This window comes from Nematolebias whitei, chromosome 8, assembly GCF_014905685.2.
Source record: "Nematolebias whitei isolate Nwh7 chromosome 8, NemWhi1, whole genome shotgun sequence".
Classification (NCBI taxonomy): domain Eukaryota; kingdom Metazoa; phylum Chordata; class Actinopteri; order Cyprinodontiformes; family Rivulidae; genus Nematolebias; species Nematolebias whitei.
In genome coordinates, this window is record NC_056505.1 from 19,668,256 (window position 1) to 19,690,473 (window position 22,218).

The 22,218-nt window shown below is 39.4% G+C and overlaps 1 protein-coding gene across 1 annotated transcript in view; it reads left to right on the forward strand.

The window, feature by feature from the left end:
• Positions 1-1,010: 1,010 nt before the first annotated feature.
• LOC119413955 (membrane-associated phosphatidylinositol transfer protein 2) overlaps positions 1,011-22,218 on the forward strand; it is a 51,692-nt gene continuing 30,484 nt past the window's right edge. Inside the window, exon 1 of the mRNA XM_037681035.1 lies at positions 1,011-1,165. The gene's annotated coding sequence lies outside the window, so the exon portion shown is untranslated. The remainder of the gene's footprint in view (positions 1,166-22,218) is intronic.

The window sequence follows — 22,218 nt, forward strand, 5'->3', positions numbered from 1 at the left end:
TCTATCTATCTATCTATCTATCTATCTATCTATCTATCTATCTATCTGTCAGTAAAAAAAGTAAAAACATACATTAGCTGAAATCTTTTTATATTTAAAATGTGACTATTTTTATCTTTCATTTTGAGGACACCGAGTGCTGTAAAATTATCTTAACTTTCATGCGGAAATACGTTAAATCCTGCTCCTTGGCCAGCAGGGAGCAGTATAACATGAAAACGACTCGATGAAGGTTTTGATGTCAAGTTTGCGCACAATGAAAACGAAATGCCGGAAATAAAATTACGAGTCCTTCAAAATTAAAGACAAACGGTAATAATGTGCTTTTTAAATCTAGAATACAAAAATTTGCGTGCGGCTATAGAAAGAAAATAATGAATCTTAGTCAATAACGTAAAGTAGAAGAGTTCAGGAAAAAGGCAGCGACTTCGTGAAACTTTTAGGAAAGCACTCTGCTTTTATTTTGAAATTTATACAGGAAGTTATGCACTCGCAAGACTTCAGCCAGTGTTCGTGTTGTGCCTGGAAGGGCTGAAGTCTTGCAGTGCCTCAGACTTGAGCGAACTGACAAGTTATGATGGTGAGAAACCCTCATATGTCTTCTCGTCGTCCTTCCGGATTCCCTGGACTCGGATAGCAGCTGCAGGACTGAACCCACCGTTGTTGAATACTACTTCCACCACAAGACGAGCCTAACTCACGAGCGCAGCCTTGATATTCAAGGACATTTTACCGTTTCCATAGATACTTTGGCCTTTTCTGGCTTTAAGGAAATCCAGTGAGTTGCTCTCTTCCTCTTATTTTTTTCTCCGGCGCAATGATGTGGCCGGATTGTGTAAACACGGTGGGGTTGATTTCTGTTTAACTCTCTCCCGGGCTGGAAATGTGCCTCTGCGTGCCATTTTTGCACGTCTCACCCGCTCCTCTTCCTCTGCCGCGGGGCCAAACAAACAAAACGGCGACGTAAAGGAAATCAAACCAGCCGCTGACTTCCGATGCGCTCCGTGGTGATGTCGTCTCCAGACATCATCGAGTCGGCGGCCGCCTCCTGCTGAAAGGAGAGCCGCGTTAACCGGAGAAAGTAGCGAAGGTAAAGGCCGGAGGTGAACTTTGGATCACCGGGAGTGTCGGTGGTGAAGCCCGGGAGGAGGTGCATCAGGTTCAGGTATGTTCTTGAACATTTAGCAGCCGTCAGTTTGTCATCACCGTGCTACCATGTTGCTAGGTAACAAACGGCGGGTTTACTCCAGTTCATCCTCTCAGAGACTGAACACGTTAAATACATTTATTTCGATGCGCCCCAGCAGAGCGCGTTTGCTCCAAGTGCGGCATATTTTCCTGCTCTGCCAGAGGATGACTGATGATGGAGGTGTTGCTGCTCACAGGCTGATGAAATGTTCCGCTTGGTGCCCTGCTTCTGCTCATCTTATCGCACATATGATCGTGGTCAGATTGTGAAACAGCAAACCTCTCCTGAGGGAGCAGATGTGTCACAGCCTCAACCCCTCCAACAGGAAGGAGACTCGAGCAGACATGTGTTTTATGCAAATCATTATTATATTTAAAAAATCTCACTAACTGCTGAACGGGTTTCAGTGAAACTTTAAGGCAGTAGTCGTTACTGAGCATCTACAACTCATTGACTTCTAGAGTCAGCCCTTTTGAAGATGGCCGCCACAGCAAAGCAATATCAGCAAACACATGGCTCTCTGTATATATATATATATTTTCTTCTTCTTCTTTCGGCTGCTCCCTTCATCAGGGATCACAACAGCAAACTAAGTTGCAAGTGGCAATTATTTTTACGCCGAATGCCCGTCTTGATGCAACCACCGAGCTACCACAGCCCTCTGTGTGGCGCAGAGAGCTGTCACCTAGATGGTGGGGGGTTAAGGGCCTTGCTCAAGGGCCTAGAGTGGAGCAAATGAGGGTGGAAACAGGTGTGGGTGCCTCACCTATCCCATTCACATTTTGATGCTGTCAGTACCGGGAGTTGAGCCGGCGATCTTCCGATCCCAGGCCCACCTTCTCTAACCTCTGCGCCACCACTCCCTAAAAACATGGCTATATATCTAAAGATATTGAGCTTAAATGTGGGTAGCTGAGACTGATGTCCAACCTGTATTCTGAGAGCTCACTATTTCAACCCTGTCTGTCTGTTAGCAAAATATCTTGTGAACCACAGGTTTTAATGAAAACTGTAGGAAATAATCACTGGATGCACCTCTACTACTTCTCGGAGTGAAACCCGTTCAAGATGGCGGTCACAGCCAGCTGAGCTTAAAAACACAAAAATGGCTATAACCCAGACAGTTTTGGTTTGGTAGTAGCTGAGCCTGATCCTCAACATTCTGAGCACTGGTAGATTGCACAACATGTGTGCCATTAACTATGTTGACTCTTAAAGTTTGTTAGCAAAATATGGATAGATATGGATGAATTTTAACAAATCATTCAGGAAACAGTCAATAGAAGTTCAACTACAACAAGTTAACTTTGATACAACCAAATTCAAGATGGCTACCAAATCCAAAACTTAGAAAACACAAAAATGGCTATTTTCTTCTTCTTCTTTCAGCTTTTCTTTCTTCAGGGGTCTCCACAGTGAGCCATCCTCCTCCGTCTCACTCTGTCCTCACTCCAACTCCAGTAACTCCATGTCCTCTCTAACTGCATCCATATCTCTCCTCTTTGTCTTTTTCCTGGCAGCTGCATTTCTAACATCCTTCTACCAATATATCCACTGTCCCTCCTCTGGACATGTCCAAACCTTCTCAGTCTGGCCTCTCTATCTTTGCATTTTTGCATTTTGAGAAAACAGAAAAATGGCTATAATTCAGTTAAATTCACAAATGGTGAGTAAAAATGTGTGGTAGTAGTGGAGCATCTTCTCCAACACACTTTGAGCACATCTTTGCTGAAAACCTTGGTATTAACTGTTGGAGTCCAACCTGTTTGTCTGTGAGCAAATTTATCTCATAAAACACGATGGGGTTCAATAAATCTCTCAAAAAATGATCATTAGATGTACGTCTCCAACTAAATAACTTTTGGAATTATTCCTATTCAAAATTGCTGCCTTAGCTAATCAAACTCCAAAACCAAAACACCTATTACTTTATGATTTCTCAAAAAAAGAAAAGAATAGTCTAAAACGGTGGCATGAAAGGTGGCGGGCAATATAAAATCCTTCAAGGAATGCCTGTCTGTCTAATCTGGATTATTTTCTGTCTGCAAATATTCCTCTTTTTGAGGATAGATGATTCAATTCAGCTAATCAGTTCACATATGTCTGTACATCCAAATAATAATAATGTGTCAAAGCCTCAGGTACCAGACTAACTCTTCAGCTTTATCTCTCAATATTCCCTTTATGGCCCACGCTGTTCGCAGAGACACAAGAGTGTGAGACTTTATGCAAGACCCAAATGACAGCACACTCGATCAGACAACAAAACATGATCCAGTCGGCAGGTTTTCTTGAAAGCAAAGCAACTAGTTTTTGGTTTTCCTCGAAAACCCACATGCCAAACATTTGTCTTTGCATATCTAAAGACAGGTTGTGTTTCATATGACTCTCCTGCATCGAGCGAGTCTCTTGATTGACTCAGCAGGGCCTGGGTGAGTCACTGAGGCAGTGCTGACTCGCAGGCTGTGGCGTCTGTTGTCCAGATGATTCTGCTGAGACCCTTATCTTTATGTCCAACATCACTCCTGATGCATGCGCAATAATCCAGTTAGAAAAATCTACAAAAGTTAAGTCTGGTCCTCTGGACGGGTTCAAAAAACAAAAAAATTGTAGAAACGTTTCGTCTTTCATCCGAAAGACTTCTCACGGGTGAGGTGCTGTATTCAGCTCAGTCTTATAAATAGCACCTTCTCATAGTGGATCAACCAATTTGTTGTTGACATTCAGAACTAGCTGCTCACATGATCAAGGATGGCTGTTTACTATTCACAGAGGGCTGAGTGATACTAGCAATAACAGCATTGTAAGAGGGGGACAGTTGAACATGGAGGCCTCCATCCCTGTTTAATAATGGATGGTTTCTTTTCACAAAGATGGCCTCCTTTACTCCTCTCTCAAACCATCGTTCCTCTCTGTCCAGGATATGAACATCTTCATCCTTGAAAGAGTGACCGCTGGCCTGGAGATGAGTGTAGACCACAGAGTCCTGGCCTGATGATGTTGATCTTCTGTGCTGGGCCATCCTTTTGGCCAGTGGCTGTTTAGTTTCCCCCATGTAAGACTGATCACAGCACTGAACAGCATACTGAAATGTTCAACATTTCACTGACCACCTCAACTCTGTGGATAAATACATCAAGTTCACACAAGAAGATGTAAAAAATGGCAGGTTGGTTTTCTTGGACTGTGAGTTCTCAGTTTCTGATGGAGGACATTTGCAACCTGAGGTGTACTGCAAACCCACCCACACAGACCAGTATTTGCAGTTTGACTCCCATCACCCTTTGGAGCACAAGTTAGGAGTCATCAGGACTCTGTACCACAGAGCAGACAGCGTCCCCACTAAAGCCTCCATTATACTCGTGCATACGTCAGTCCGTGTGTACAGGATTAGAGTCGAAACAGACGCCCACAGGGCATGTCCGTGCAAAGCTCAATTTTTACGACCGCGTACGCATACTTGGTGTTGCACAATAAACTGCCCGGCGACGGTGTTTTGTATGCAACACCAATGTATTAAATTCCCCTTCTTCATCTCTGATCTGGCCTTTTCTTTTGTTTTTTTCCCAAGAGGTAAGTGATCTCTTCCTCCTCTTTCGCTGACGCCATGACTGAAATGGTGCGAAATGAAGGAATTTGTCACAAGTGAATTAAAATCAGGTCCAGCGTGGCTGCAGGAGGGTCTGGAGATTTCATGATGGGCTGGTCTAATGTGTAAGCTACAGGACAAGTGCTCCCTGTTTTTAAAATGTTTAAAAACGTTTTATTAACAACATATAAACACAGAACACCATTGCCACTTGCTGCTAGCTCTCGTTTTTTAGTTGGGTTTTTTTTGCGACCTGTAAATCAATCCAGTAGGCGTGTCAGCAAATGACCAATCGGGGACCTCAATTTGTCCTGAAGGTAAACGCCCCTTGTCTGTGGAGCTGGTCTGCAGCTGCTCAGGGTGGATGCTTGAGTATGAAGTCGGAACCCTCTGCGGACGGCGTGCACAGTTTCCGCGTGGCTGACAGGATGTGCGAGTATGCTGGAGCCTTAACTCAGGAGCCAGGCAGAAGGAGAAATCCCACACAAGACAGGCCCTGGAGCAATGTGGATATCCTAACTGGGCCTTCCTGAAAAAAGAGAAGAATCCCAAACAGGATTCCAGTCAGCCATCAGGTGAAAAGGAGGAACCCAGACCTGTTGTTATTCCGTATGTTGTGGGAGTTTCAGAGAAACTGAGATGTTTATTTTCTAAACACAACGTCCCAGTGGCTTTTAAGCCCAAAATACATTACGGCAAAGACTGGTTCATCCCAAAGATCCAGTCCCCCGGCACAAACAGAGCAATGTTGTGTATGCTGTTCAGTGTCAGGAGGGCTGTGATCAGTCTTACATCGGGGAAACTAAACAGCCACTGGCCAAAAGGATGGCCCAGCACAGAAGATCAACATCATCAGGCCAGGACTCTGCGGTCTTGATCATGTGAACAGCTAGTTCTGGCTGTCAGCAGCAAACTGGTTGATCCACTATGAGAGGGTGCTGTTTATAAGACTGAGTTGAATACAGCTCCTCAGACTCAAGATGTCTTTCAGATGAAAGACAAAACGTTTCTACACTTTTTAGTTTTTGAACCCGTCCAGAGGACCTGACTTAACTTTTTTTAGGTCCAGCATCACTGTTTGTCTTAGGACTGCACTCTGAGCGTAGACTTTTCAGATCATTTTCTGCTGCCAAACAAAAGTCAGCACCCGTCAGTGAAACGTGATCTAACCTGAAACGGTGAGCAGACAAAAATGCGAGTCTCACTTAATGAGAGGAAGAGTTTCTGGGCCAGTTTGAACTCAGGGTGTGATATCCCTTTTGACTTGTTAAAACTTGAATCCTTCCAGCTGGGAGCTAAAATACTTGTAGGATTTGTGAAACACGCTAAGAATTTGTATGGAGCTAAGGATAATCTACAGGTTCACTTGACAAATACAGTAAGTAGCTGTTTGTTGAGCCTTTATTACCAGTAATAGCAATGCTTGCTTTCATTATAAGCAGATTTTTCCTACTTTGTTCTCATTTTTGGTCCTTAATTTAATCCAAACAAGCATTTCTTCATGCCATGCTTTTGTTTAAAGAGTACACTGAAAATGTTGTATGCTTTGGAGCCGCCAGTTTCCTTCTGATATGATTAAAGGCTAATATTCACAGTATCAATATGACCTTTAAGATAATGTTGGAGTTTCTCTGTGGACATGACAGCTGCTGCTTCTTGTAACAGTGTCAGACCAGTTTTTTTAGGTTGGATCTCCTTCCTTGCCTTGAGCAGATATCACCTGCATATCCTTCATGGGCTTTGTTGACAGTGCCAGGTATTATCTCTTTTGAAAAATCATGTTTTCTATAGTTGGCAAGCTCTTAACTTTAAGTATAAGACTATGTTTAATGTTTGCATGGTCACATTTTATTTTGTAAGGCTTGCAACAATGTAAGACAAAACTTTTGTCCAGTCATACGACATTATCAAAGCATTTTTGCTTCCATCAAGAGTCCTCCGGTTTGTTTTTACTGTTCAGTAAAATGTTTTCTCTCGCTGGTGGAAGCAGAGCAAGAACGTTTTTGTCCATGTGTGCGCATGCTTGTACCATCAGAAAAATAGCTCACTAATCACTGAATGGATTTTAATTATCTCCCAGAAAGTAATCACCGAGTCGATTCATTTTTGGAGTCAACTCAGTTCAAGATGTCGCCACAGCTAATCGACCTTAACCTACGATTACCAATGATTATACCTCAGTGTATTTCACAGATATTAAGCTAAACTTTGTATATTACCGTATTTTCTGGTGCATAAGTTGCAGTTTTTTGCATAATTTGTCAGTCCTGCGACTTATATTTATATATATTTTTTCAATATTCATAACATAATCTTTGACTGACGCTTTAAATTTCTAAGAACTGCAACAGTAAGTCCTCCCATGCAAGCTTGCTTCACTCAGCTGGTGCAGGTGGAGGAAGGCTGGAGAGCCAGCAGCTCCGGCCGCAATAGATGGACGGCGCTGTGCCGCCCAGGTGAAATGAAGCTATTTTGTTAATTAAATAAAGGCATAATAAATGCATAATAAACACGACAGGTCTGCGGTGACGCATAATAAATGCGACTTATATGCCAAAGCAACATATATATCATCATCATCATTTACTTTATTTCAGACACAATATAAGATCCATATAGAAAACGTAAAAAAACAGCAAAAACACAGAATTAAAACGTTTTTCTATAAAGGCTCAAAAGCCAATGAGTCCATAAAGTAGAAAAGTATATATATATATATATATTCCTCTTCATTATGCTTTTTTTGACTGATGCGACTTACACTCCAGAGCGACAGAGCGGTAACTAGCTTTGTTAGTAGCTGCCAGTCATTCACATCACACACTCCAAGCACTAACCAATCACACAAAATATCTTGACATTTGAGCATAATGTTAAATTGAACCTTTGACAAAAACGGCTATGTTATTACTCAACATGTGATTTTAGATTAAAACCCTGAGGTGAAAGGTGGCGGGTGATATGCATTTCTTTAATGAATGCAAGGCTTATAATTTCAATATGAATTCCCTAAGCAAAGACCTGCACACATTTCTTAATTGTATTCTTTGCTTTTTTTTAATCGGAGCTGTTCTTTCTGTCAGTTTCTGCAGCTGTGCTGACACAGTAAAGTCCAGATCAAACTTAGCCCACAAGAGGTGGCACATTTTACATGAACACTTTTCTAAATTTGTATTGGAGGCATATGCCTGCACTCTCATTTCAGTTTTTAGTTCTAGTCGAAACGAAGAGTCACTTTTTTGACGTTAGGCTTTTCTAATACTTTTAGGAGCAGCATGTTGGATTTCTGATATGGTCAAGTATACTATATAAAAATGTTTTATTTGTTAGAAGTTAATTAGAATTTGATTTGTCCTTCTCCATGACGAATATTTATATGACCTCAGCACATGTTGCACTGGAAGAGAACGGTTACGTTTTATTCTGAATCAGCCCATTCTTTATGTGCACTGTTTGGTTTTCCTGTTGTTGAATTTAACGTTTGCGATTATGCGTTTTTTTGGGTCACTGCCAAAAGCCGAGTAGAGAGACTCTGCAACAACGAGCCTTCTGACGAATGAGAGTAATAATTTCTAACTGTGCACATCCTGTGCTAATGTTTGCTCATTAGTGTCACACAGGTCTCCTTTCTGTGGCTAAATTTACTCACTGCTCTCCTGAACGTTATACAGTCGCAGGAGGGCCCTGACAGGCATGTAGTGGTCAGGAGGAAAACACTGTAAATATACGCTGTGTGACGGAGGGACGGAGGAGGAGTGGAAAATTCCTGACGGAGGAGCCTGCAGCTTTTGAACGCCTGCCCCAGCCTTGTTTGAGTATTCATAGCACCACACATGTGACAGATCTGTTTTCCTGCAGTAACCCTCAGTTTAACTTATTATTCTCTCTCAGGATAAAGACATAAGGCAGTAACTAATGCAGATGACAAGTGAGGATACGAAACATTGAGTAATAGCATTTTGGTAAAGGGAACGAGGCGTGATGCGTTTCCTGCCAGTGAAAGTCCAGATGACGTATGCAGCTACATATTTTTGTTCCATAAGGGTTCCTTCTGAGCTGTTCGTACAGAAAGAATGAAGCAACACCGGGTGTATGCAGCAACTCTCCACTTTAGCATAATTATTTGTAACTATTGTATCATGATTATTATGTTGCCAATTATGTGTAATTTCATTGCAGCAAGCAGAAGTCTTGGGTCTATGGACTATTTTCTAAGTGTGTGAAATGCTGATGTTCTGCTTCTTTCCATCGTGGAACACCAGGACGACCCAAAGCAAAATATAAATCTCAAAGACAAGACGCAGTAAACGGTGACAGAGCTGAATCAACTTAAATTGAAGTTTTCTTTCAGGGTTTTTACTTTGCTGTTCTAGTCTTGATAGTCAACAAAGAAAAACCTTCATTTTTTTTTTTATATGTATTCTTTTTTTGTTTGTTTTATATTAACCTAATCATTTTTAAAGACAGTGAACTAAAATTAGGTGTGGTAGTAGCTGAGAGTCATTTACTGGGGAGTGTTGGTGCAGAGGTTAGAAAAGGGCGGGCCTGTGATCGAAAGGTTGCTGGTTCGACCCCCTGGACTGACAACATCAAAATGTGGTGAGAAAGGTGAAGCAGCCACACCTGCCTCCACCTTCATTTGGCCCACTCTGGGTCCTTGAGCAAGACCCTTTACTAGGCCTGTCACAATAACACATTTTGCTGGGTGATTAATTGTCCCGGAAATTATTGCGATAACGATAAAGTTGTTTGAAATTTGACAATAATTAGTAATTGTCAAATTTATGAAGAAATACTGGTTAATTTGTGTTGAGTGTAGTACCTTTATTGACCACCGGATGGCAGTATAAGACTATTTGAACCGATGGATGGATAGTGAGGGAGCAAGCAGCGTGTCTCTTTAAGAAAAATGGGAGGGAGGCCCCTTGACGTGACATGGACTGTCTCTCCTTCCTTTTTTTTTTCCTGGTTCTCAAAATGGCGGACGCTCGGTGTGGTTTGAACTCTTTAGCATAGCATTTGCAACACAAAGCCTTTAATAAAAAAAAAATAGTAAACAGGTTCTCAGCTTTTTTTTTTTTTAGAGAAAAACAACTTTTTACATGAAGGCACAGGTTTCAACTGTGAATTTTGGAGCTTCGACAAGACGAAGGTTTTCTCCTGAGGTCGGCCTGTTAGCTTAGCTTGTAGCTTAGCTGCTTTTAACAGTCAAAAAATGTGATTTTTGACGGTTAAAATGGATTTTAAAGAGAAAAGGAGGGGGTCAGTGAAGAGCACCGGAGTTTAGCCTTTTGTCATCCAGTGTCTAAAGTAGAAAACAAGAGACACTAAGAAATGATAAAGCCGATAAATGAAAATGAGGTTGATCATTTTCATTTATCATTCGATTAATTGATTTATTGTTTATAGCGACAGGCTTGATCATAACCCCCACCATCTGCTCTCCTGGGTGCCCTAGATAGCAGCTCTCTGCTCTACACAGAGGGTTGTGGGAGCTCGGTGGTCTGTGGTTGCGTCAGGAATGGCATCCGGCATAAAAACTATTCCCAAGTCTTTGTGCGAGGTAGTTCACTGTGTTGCCATCTGAGGAAGGGAGCAGCCGAAAGAAGCAAAAAAAAGTATCAGTCATTTAACACCCACTCTGAGTGTGACATCGCTTAATGATGTTTGAGATCATGCATATATCAATTTTCAAGGTTTGATCAAAATGAGGACAGCTTCGTCATTTCTCATAGTCTGCTGAAGTCCAACGTGAAAGGCAGTGGGGGATGCTAGGTCTGTCATTTGGTGTTTCTTTAGCCAGTGTTATAGCAGGCCAATGTGACATATAATTTAACTGCACTCATATCTGTCAATACTTTTTTCAGTGTGAATAAAGGTTTTCCTCCCAGTCAAATTTGACATTTTTACAAGTCAAAACTTGAAGTTAAAGATGACTAAAACAATTTTCCTACTTATAAAACTATACGTAAAGGTGTCCACTATTAAAACTGTAAAAATATTTGACATTTATAATATCTTAAATAATATTTAAAAATTTAGGCATCTGTTTTAACATTTATTGGTTAGACTTCAAATTAAGTTGTTTTCAGTCCAAAATAACATTTAAGATATTCAGAAGAACTTTCTATCTCCAATCAACTGTTCAGATTTATTAAAGTTTTCACCTACATCTGTATGATGCATCCAATAAAAAAATCTGTGTGTCTGAAATAAGATTCTTACTTTAGGAAACTTGCATTTCAGATGTCTACAGTATAGTTATTATTCATAATTTTAATTCCCATAGTTTTTATGTTGAAATGCCATCCCATCAAGTTTTTAATAGATGTTTAAAATGTTTAAATATTTGTAGTGGCACTGTTGCTACTATTCCTCTTAGTTTCTTAATAATAGTTTTCCATAATGACATTGTTAAAATAGTATTTGCTATTGTCCTGATGCATGCTCAATATTTGCTGTTATTTCAGATATTAAGAATTACATTAGAGATATCTAAACTGGTTTTTCATTTTGGAAATCTAAACTGAGGAATTGGTGGAGTGAATAAGAGTGAATCACTTTTATGCTTAACTTTATTTCTATACATGTTGTTGCTTTGCTTGAATTTCAGAGAGGTCCCTTTATTTTCCAGCATCTCGTCATGATGGAATTGTAAAATCAGCTGTAACAAAATGTGATAAGGATATTCAGAGAGATTCACAACATTCACACTCTCATAGACTGTTTTGGGGCTAATTATGTTTTTCACAGTTGATAACCTTTAAAAAATAAATACAGTCACGACATGCTTGTGGTGTTTCTTAAACGGAGAGCGCTACAAATTTATTTGCACAAATTTCAATTAAAGAATATTCTGCTAGGAAGTTTAAAAAGCACATTAATCACTAAAAAGCTTCAAGACATTCAATGGTCTTTATTATTGTCTGTCAGAAGATTTACCTGTTCTGTTTTTTAATTGGCATTACTGAAGCAGGAAGTAGCACTTCATATAAATGGGCTTTAATGGATCTTATTACCTGCTTCCAAAAGGCAAAGGTGTGCAATTATATTTTTGGCTATTTTTGTGTGAAATGTGATGTTCCACAGGTCCCCCGGGTATCAGCATGGCCAGGGACCCTCCCTCCACTGCTGATTGACATATAGCACCCGACCTCGACGGTCCTCCTCTCAGGTGGTGGGCCCACATTGAGGTGCCGTCCTGTTATTCCTTTTAGCCAAGACTCGACCACCTGGTTGGTGCTCGCTGGTGAGCTCCAGGTATAAAAACGTATATAACTCACTTAAATCAACAAATTCTGACCTAAAGTTTGGTGTGGGAGTAGCTGAGAGCCCTTCACATTACCTACTCTAAGTGCTTTTTATTGTGAGATTGTTGCCTCTTTGTGCACTACCGTGACACGTTATGAGATGGCTGATTACCTGGGGTTCTGCTTTTTCATTTAATTGATCCTGAGCAGAGAACTCGGCATCACCTGAAACGAGCCTTCGTGATTAACCTGGGCGACAGCCAAGCACTCTGTGGAACATTGTGTTTCTGCCGCACTTTTAGCTCCACTGACTCTTTCTCCCCGCAAACCTGCCCTCCCACCTCGGCTCCCCTCGAACAGGTGATGCTAATGCTTGGACTGAGCTGTTGACAGGGACAAGAGGGGTACAACCTGTCCCCGCGCATCCCTGATGAGCTAGTTGATGAATAGGGCATCGTTGCTAATGCTCCTACAGCAGTGTTGTCTTGGAAATAAGACAATCACTTTGTGTGGTTCTGCTCCACGTCGTTGTCTGGACGCCAGTTTTTCTGGCAGTGTGGGCAGACTCCATGAAGAGCTGGAGTCTTTTTATAGCAGACATCCACACTTCACTGTCCAGTTTTGAAAGAGCAATCAAGTCAGTTTTCATTGTTAGGTGACAGGGGTTTTTAATTTACTATATTTTTGAAGCTTGCAAAGCTTGTAAGTGAACTGAAAGGAGGAAGTCTCACACATCCACTCCACCTGGAAACTTCTTTGCTCTTAAGCAAGTACAGGTCTGTTTCTGTGAAGCGAAGTCGATGTGTTGGAAACTAATTTAATTCGGAAGATGCTTTTATTTTCCATGAGAAATGATTGCGCCACCCATTCATGGTCCATCATAAGCATGCTTTTATAGCGTGTAATTTCATTCTTATCTGCGTAGCTTTACAGCAGTGTGAAACATGCTGTATTGGTTTGTGTAGTGTTTGTGTTTTGTTGCAGCGCCTGCCGCACTCTGAGTCACACAGATCATGTAAAACGACAGCTACAGCATTGTTCTTGTCACTGTACCCATGCTTTCTGTTCCTTTCTGTTTTTACTGGCCACAGATACCTGATTTCTCTAAACCTAAAAATAGAGTCCTACAGACCGTAACCCTCCTCCATCTTTGCTTCCCGTTAGTTCTTTCCATTTTTCTGTTTCTCTCCAAAGGTCTTTTATCTGGAGGTCTTTCTGCGTTGCCAGTTCTTTGCTCCCCTGTGCCAGACAAATACCCACATATCCATTCAGACAGCTCGGTCTGTGTGCGTTTGAGACAGACGGAAATGTCAGGAAGCTTCATTTCTTCATTTCTGATTTTTATAGAACCTTAAACCAAGAAAAAAAAAATCACAAGATGGAAAACCTGACCCCACAAGCCACTGCGATGTTAGCTTAAAGTCACAGGACCAGGATCGTATTTGAAAATGGCCTTTTATGGTCAGCACAAGAGACGGCTTCACTCTTTGGACAGTGCACTTTTGGGGCAGGTTGCATTATTTGTGCTATGCAGTAAGGGTTTAAAGCGATGGTTCAGATATTTTACAGTGGGGTTTCAGGGAATGATTATGGACAGTTAATGACTCAAACAGATTAGTGAAACGCCTCAGTTTGAAAAAAAATTAAAAACCCACATAAAGTTTGATCAGATTGACAAACTAACGTCCAAGCATGGATGAGTCCAAAGTGGACTGGTGCCATCTAAGCCAACTTCAGTGGCTTATGAGCAAACTATTTTATAAATCTTAATATTGTTCTTCAGTGTATTCCAGCAGATATACACTGTATTACACTATTCCTGCCAGGAGTGCCCCCAGGATGCACTGGAAGTGCTACATTTAGCTACTGTTTCCTATAATTGTGCTAAGAATGTGAATTTAAGTAAAAAAAAAAAAAAGCCTATTTGAATTTGTCTGGTAATTATTTGATTTGGGGCATATTCTGTCAATAAAATTTTGCTTGTCATAGTTTCCATTTTATAATCCATAAAAAAAAAATCTACAATGGTTCAAAGACACTGGGGATGCTCCTACTTGGTTTTATGATGATGATTATTATTATCATTATTAGTACTTTCAGTGGGGGATGGGCAGTAGGTGTTCTTTAAAAAACAGCACTCTTGCAGGAACTGCACCAGTACCAACCTGGTGCTGGTGCAGTGCAGGTGCTGGGATAATACCAAAAAAAAAAAATCAAACAAACTGACACAAAGATGACTGTGACAGTTGCATTAATTCTTTGAATTTATGCATTTTAACTAGACTTCTAATATTCTTCAATTTCATATTGCACATTTTTACATGTACTATGTAACTGAAGGCAGTGTAAAGTTTGATAAATTGGCATTTGCATACATTTCCACAAGTTCTTTTCAGATTGCAGTTGCTACAGATTCATGGCCCCACTGTTTCTGTTAGCTCATCATTTTGTTCAGATTTAAGGGCAAAACATATGAACAGCGTATGATGCACATAAAAAATGCCATCATTTTCATTTATGACCCCCACACCAGTCTCTGCCTGCCGACCGGTGCTCTATGCTGCAGCACCAGGCAATATTTCTTGACACTGTTCTATTTTCATGCTTTGTCGCACCAGGAAAAAAAAAATCCAATATTTTATGTGTACTTGATGCCTGCTTGAACATCTGGGTTCAAGCTTTTCTTCTATGCTTTTGACAGTTCTACTGCTGTCCCATTTCGTATCAAAAATAGTGACAAGGATTGTAAACAACCCAAATTTGCACCATTATAACGACAGTGGTGAAATAAAGATATTAACCTGCCATTCATTGTTGCAGAATTTGTTGGTTTTTATCATGAAAGAAAAATATTAAGCTAATATCTTAAAGTTGACTTGAATGTACAGTGCACTTCGGATTAGTGCATCCCATTTGTTTTAGTGGTGTTAAATGACGTGCTTGCATCAATGCATACCGGTGTGTTTTTAGCTGTATTTCTTTAAAATGAGGTAGTTAAAACAGCTACCAATAGGAGGGAAGATATTACCTCTTCAAAAACCTTCCCACAGAACATCTGTTGGAAAGATTTGTACTGTTTATGGTATTTTGGCAAAGAGCAGCAGACAACCTTACTTTTCAGGAAGCGCTATCCACCTCTGATCCATCAGGTCTGCTCATCGAGCTGCTGAATTGGTGCTTCAGATTTCTCTAAAAAAGGTAAAGAGTGACGAAGCACAATAGAAAAGCAAAAGCTGAGACAGCTGCCGCTTTTGTGTTAAGTTCAAAGCTTCTTTGTATGACTTTGATCAAAGCCTTTTGCACTCAGTTGAACAGAGATTTTGTTTAATTATGTTTATTTATTAGTTTAATCTTTTTATTAGGTAAAACTTAGTTTTATCTACCATGCACGGAATAAATATTTTAACTTCATGGCTCCCCTGTTTGTCACCATTTGCCTGCTGTATACTTTTTATCTGATTATTGCATATTTTTTTTTGTTCCTTCTATTCATTTCAGATTCATTTTCTTTAAAGGATTAAGCAAATATATAATTTAATCACAGATCTCATCACAAAGTTAACTGAATGTAGTTTTCTCATGCGTTTTCCTCCAACTGACTGCTAGATATCTTATCATCCGCCACCTAAGAACAAAGGTGGGCTATTATGTTTTTGCCCACGTGTGTGTTTCTGATGCCAAAACATCTCGTGAACCACAGGAAAGGCTTTAAAGAACATGTAGAAAGTAATCACTGGAAGAGTCAAGCCAATTCAAAATGGCCTCCACTCTAAAAACTACAAAAATAGCTAATAACTCGGTCAATTTGACAGATAATGACCTCAAATTAGACTAATCTCCAACACACCGAGTGTGAGACCTCGTGATATTGCATGAGATTTCATGTAGTGTACCATTATTTTCAGTTTAATCAAAATCCTACAGCTGCATTTCCAATAACTCCATTTCTTAATATAAGAAAATCAAAACTCTGGGTTTCTATGCTTGTTGTTTATTGCTTGTTTCTTGTTCAATCCTGAACTCCATGAAGAAAACCTGCATCATTAATATACAGACATTGATATTCCTTTCGAATAAAATACAGTATTAATAGTATTTTAAAGTAATTATTTTAGCTTTGTATAGCCTAGTTAGTAATAATAATGTTACAAAACGCAGAGCACAGGGTTGAGTGGACTGAACTGTGGGACAAAATAATATAATCTGACAAAAAGTGAAAGGGGAGAATGGAGAAACAGGAGAAAGAAGTATCAGCCCCGGCACCGTCTCGTCTCTACTTTCCTTGACACTCTGACTTTTCTTGGCAACCAATAAGGAGCAAGCCCACTGTTTCCATGGCAACCCCCTCCCTTTTCCAGCAACGATGGAGAGGATAAAGTGGCAAGAAACAGAATACAGTCGGGCCTAAAGCAGGAAGAAATTGACTCCTAACAGATTTTGTTGAGCATAAGTAATTCTACTTGGCATGTGTGATGTTTAATAACAACACTGCACAATACGATATGAGAATGTTGGTCATTTTTTGTAAAAAATCAAAACAGAACTTTATTATTTTTGACTTTAGTTGTCTAAATATATTTTTTGTGACTTCAAATTTCATGTACTTTCTCTCACAGCTGTAAAAAATATATATAAAGTATGTTTCTTCAGGACTTTCATAAATTGTATGCCCATTTTCATCATTTTATTCCCGTTATAGTAATATTTTTATGTTGAACATTCATACTGCCCAAACTTTGGATTATATAGCAAGTACATTGATTTTTCCATTAGTTTATACAGCTCAAATTTTTTTACACATCAATTTTCTGCCATACATACAATTAAAAAGCTCCGGCACTTTTCTTTGGAAGCTGGTTTGCACCATTGTACGAGGTGGGTTGGCTGTAGTGAAGTTTAATTTGTTTGCCTTTGAAATTCACTGTCAAATCTTTGACTCGTGAGCGAGTCCTGACCTGGCTCCACATAAACAGGAAAGCCTTAATTTGATTGAGGAATGGTTGATGGAGAGGTTTTAGAGAGATTTCTGAAAAGTAAAAAAAAAACATTTCCTACCATGTGCTGTGTGGGCCACACGAATTAGCTAATGGAATGGACAAATTGCTGGAGTGGAAATGCTTTCCTGTATCTGCTGGAGTTACATAAGACTGCTCCCTGCAGTTGATTTAGGCAGTCAGAGAGCGAGGAGGGGGGGTCCTCCCTTAACCTTGACACATAACATTAATCTGAGTGTAATTTGCCTGTAAGGTCATCTAATTTTAGATTTCAGGGTAAAGAACAACGTTGATTAGAGACACTTACAGGCCCATTTTTGATGAGCACCACAGAGCTAGAGAGGAAACGATGACTCCAATTACCAAAGCAGCTTGATGTTTACGACAGCCACACATTTATTAATGCTGAATTGAATTACATGGTTGCCGGGGCAATAAATGTAAAACTTATGTCTCCCACTGCTTTGGGGCTTGGGTGTGACTCAAGAGATCTAAGGATCTATACTCTGCACAAAATCACATATTCAGCTAATGTTAAAAATAAAAGCAAAAGTAATCACTTGTTCATTTGTTAGTTTTTTTTTTTTTTTTTTCAAACAAAATTAACTCGGAAGTGTTGCAGCAGTTATATTCTGTGTGACTGCATTTTTTAAAATTATACAGTAACATTTTCAAGCAGTGACTGAATACGTGTGACATGCAATGACAAATACATTTGAATAAACTCCCAGTTCTATCTGCAGCCTTAAAGTCAACGTAAAGATTTTTAACCATTTGTTGTTGTTTTAATGGTCTCTTGTCTGTTTTGTGATGGAGATTCAGCTTCTTCTTGTGCTCGGTGGTTGCTTGGTTCATTTTTAGAAGTCCTTACTTGCAGGACTACTGTGGGTGGAAGAGGATGAGGAAGAACACGACGGAGAAGATGCACACAGGGTGTCAAGTATTTTTAGCCTTCCCTTTGTACTGCAGTGATGAGTAAAGAATGCGAGCAGGTTGAACATCCAAACTCGACAGCTTATTGAAGGGTGTGAGGCAGAATGATAGGTGCAGGAACCATTTTACCTGAAACTTCATGTATTTACTGTAATCAGGATAGAAATAATCATCATCCGCTGCTGAAGACAAAGCAGCCGTCATGCTTTTACCCGTGTGTCTGTTGAGTGTTTGCAGTATTAGCAAAATATCTCATGAACGCACTTTAATGAAGCTCTTCTAAAGTAATCACTGAACGGATGTCTATGACTGATTACATTTTGGAATCACCCCCACAGCTAAATGACACTATCAAACACAAAATGAATACCACTCGGTCATTTACACAGATACTGATCTGCTTTCTGTTTGTAGCTGAGTGTTATACGTCGAGCACTAACTGGTTGAACAAGATCTGTTTTAAAAACTTCTTTAACTATTTGTTCTGTGTCTGTTAGCAAAACATCTCGCATACGAGTGGACACATTTTAATGAATCTCTCAGAAACTAATTTATTAGACGTGCCTCTACAACTCTTTAATATTTGGAGTCAACCCAGTTTAAGATTACCGCCACAGCTAATGATACTTATCCAATGTGAAATGACTATAACTCAGTCTATTTATGTGTTTGTGCTGAAGCTTAGGATGAAAGCAGATGAGACATCCTCATACTCTGAGCAAACACACCTTGTGAGATGAGATTTCGCTCACTGTCGTTTAGAAGGTTTACGACTCCGTCATCTTTCAGCATAACCTGATCCTAATTTAAAATCCTGGTGTGAAAGGCCGCGGGTGATATGCATTATTTTAGTAGCTATCTTCTGTAATATTCAGAAGCTTTGTGGTTTTGATCTAAAAATTCTGCATTGACGATTCTTCGGTTTATTTAGCTCAGACTCGGTTTGAATAATAGATCTGTAAAAATGTCTTTGGATGTCTCACTTGGATTTTTAATTTTGTCTTGTGTGGCATGTGAAGAATCCAGACTGCTGTTTAGACAAGAAAAAAAAATGGTTTGGTAACCCGTCTGTACTTTATTTATCAAGTCTTTGTCCACTTGAAGTGCACCTGTTTACTCTATTGAATCAAGTCTCTCTTCCATATTGCCTATCATATAGTCAAATACATTAATGACAAATTGTTTGATTAGTGCCTTGTAAATATAAAAGTAAACAATGGGTCTGAAGGAAATGAGGCTTGTGAGCTATAAATCAATTTTATGTTTCTATCATGAATTCAGTGAAGAGTTCCCGTCAGAGACTGAAACAAATAGCAGCAGGGGTCACAGCTGACAGTATTAAGGCAACACACGCAAAAAAAAACCCCTGATGTTTAGCAGATCAGACAGCAGGGGGTCCAACATTTTCCACTGACATCGAAAGAGGTTTCTTTTCTGGTCAAGGCTTAGAAAGGAGAGCCTGTATACATGAACTCTTGATGACTTCACCAGGTCCTATGACGCCCCCCCCCCCCTCCGTACGCCGCTTTAAGTATTTTTGCTCCGTCTTTGGCTGCAGAGCCCAGCTGTTGCTCTTTGCTCTGAGGCACCCCGTGCACATGCAGCCTTCAGCCTTAAGTCATGTGTTGCATTCACGAACAGATATTTTAATGCCAGTTGACATTATTGTGCTGAAGGACAGGCTGGGAAAATGCAGATGGGAGAGGGGCAAAAGGCCTCTGTTATGGAAAATGTCATTTTTGGTTTCTGGAAAACATATATTGTTTCTTATAGTTTCTTATAAATTTTTAATTGATACAGGTGTCAGGTTTTCTGCACGATTCTTCTGGATTGCATCTGATGTTCCTCTGAAAACCTGTGTTGGTGATATTTACTGTCCCATGCTGCTCTGGTTCAATATACAGTGTAATATTAACACTTTCAATGGGGGAGGGGGGGGGGGATTGGTATGGAATGAAACAATCCAGTGCACAGTACCCTGTAGTTGTCCCAAGCGTCAGTTTGTTAAACAGGAGCGGAGCCATCTGAGGCTGCTTTTTGATGAGCTCTGCGCATTGGTGCGTGCCGCTGTTGCGTCACTGCCTAGAGGGGGAGGGAGGAGGGGTGTGGGGGGGGGCAGTATTTTTAGATGGGAATGAGCATATTCTCTGAACAAACGTCAAAGCACTCTGCTTGCGTATGCTTGAATTACTGTGACTGAGCTATTTTTAGGCTGTGTGTGTGTGTGTTTGTGTGAAAGAGTGTGCCTTTTTCTGGGTCAAACATGGTATTCTGCAGAATACCGCTGGATCGAGCTCAACGGGTCCAGAGCTGTTCAGACAGAGCATCGGCATCAGAGGGAAGAGTCAGACAGACACAGGTATAAATCAGCAAGGCTTGTCAAGGATGACTTGCATCTGGAATAGAAACACAAACCAGAGGAGTTGCACGAATCAGAATGTAAACAGTATTAAAGAAAAACATTTGCAAAAGATGATAAAATCACAGTCCCACCTTATAACAATACAACATGCACACCGAACTAGGGATGCACGATATTATTGCCATGGTATCGGTATCAGACGATATTAGCGATAAAGTTAAATATCAGACATCAGCCATTCCATCAACATAACACCGATATTAAAGGCTCTGTTTATACACACACCCTCATATATATATATATATATATATATATATATAGCATATTGTTTTTGAACTACTAGTGCTTAGAGTATTTTAAGTTAACGTTTTTCTTAGTTCATATCTTAGATCTTATAACTAGTTTTCTTTTACATTTTATTGTTGGATGTAACTGGGACCCTGTGTACACAATTTTGTTCCACCACATGCACCACATGTGGTGCGTATGACAAATAAAGAAACTTGAATCCTTGAATATACAGTATATGTAAGGCATTGTTTTTGTACGACTGTTCAAGTGTTGTCATTGTGTTGGAGGGAGTAAACATCATGAATACATTTGACATTAAACATTATCCAAGTTGAAGTGTTACATCATTTTCAACCCCTTTTTGGCATCTGTATTTGGTAGCAGGTCAAACGACAAAGACCATGCAGAATAATGTAGTATTTTAATTCCACAGTAGAGAAAGCTTTGTAGTCTCTGTAAGTAGGTCTAGGGGAAAAAATATCAGTATCTGTTATCGGCCAAATAAGTTTGAACATATTGGCATATCTGATATTGGCCAAAAATCCAATATTTTGCATCCCTACACCGAACTATAGCCATTTGAAGCTGAGTGTAACTAGATAAAAATATCTGGCGTCCTTTTTTTAAACGACATTTTAACTTTTTAGTTGTTTTTAGACCTATTTGTTAAATAATTTCCAAGTAAAGCAGTGGTTGAGGGATTATATACTAGATATTATGATTAGCAGTTTTGCAAAATCTCATACAAGCTTTGAAAATATGCAGTTAATTTTTTTATTTTCAAATATTTTTAACGGTAAATGCTGTTTCAAGGCTGCAGATATTTCAGTCTGGTAGAAACTGATCCATAAAGTTGATTATAATAAAAAAGAAAAGGCTGAATTTCTGTAACTATGTCACTTATTACATTTAACTTGAAAATATCTAATTTACATAGTTATTCCCAAACATATAAATCTGTTTAAAATCTGTCAAAAAACATCTAAATGAAGTTTTGTGAGAAAGGCATTTCATTCACTTATTGTATCTCTCCTTATTCCTTTTATTTATTTTTTTAACATGCCAATTGTTATAAAAATAATTAGGATGCATTTTAAGGAGGCTGACTTTAGAAAATTAATTGCTAATAAGGAAGTTAACTTGACCAAAACAGTTGGCTAAAAATGGTTATTTATTTTTTAAATTGCAATGTTAAAAGTATACATGGGAAAAAAAAAAGTTGTATTTTTTTTTATATAGTTTTGAATGTAAAGACTTTTGTATTTTGTACTTTTTGCATGTTTTGATTCATTTTAGTCAACTATAGCTGATAAAAAAACAAATAAAAGGTGTTAAACTGAATATAAATAATGTGTTTCTAAATATAAAGTAACTGGTTATTTATAGAAATATTTTGACTTTGTCCTCAGTGGTTTACGTTGTTCAATAATTTCAAAGAAAAAATGTTTATTTGACTGACAATCTTTCCATGATTCCAAATTTAATCAACGTAAAGATTTGTTTAGTTTACTTTTGATGGATGAAAAAAAAAAACACGTTTATTGATAGTGAAAATAGTTTCTCACTGTTAGGATCCTGCCCTGCACTCCTCTCTCTCCTCAAGCTCCCTA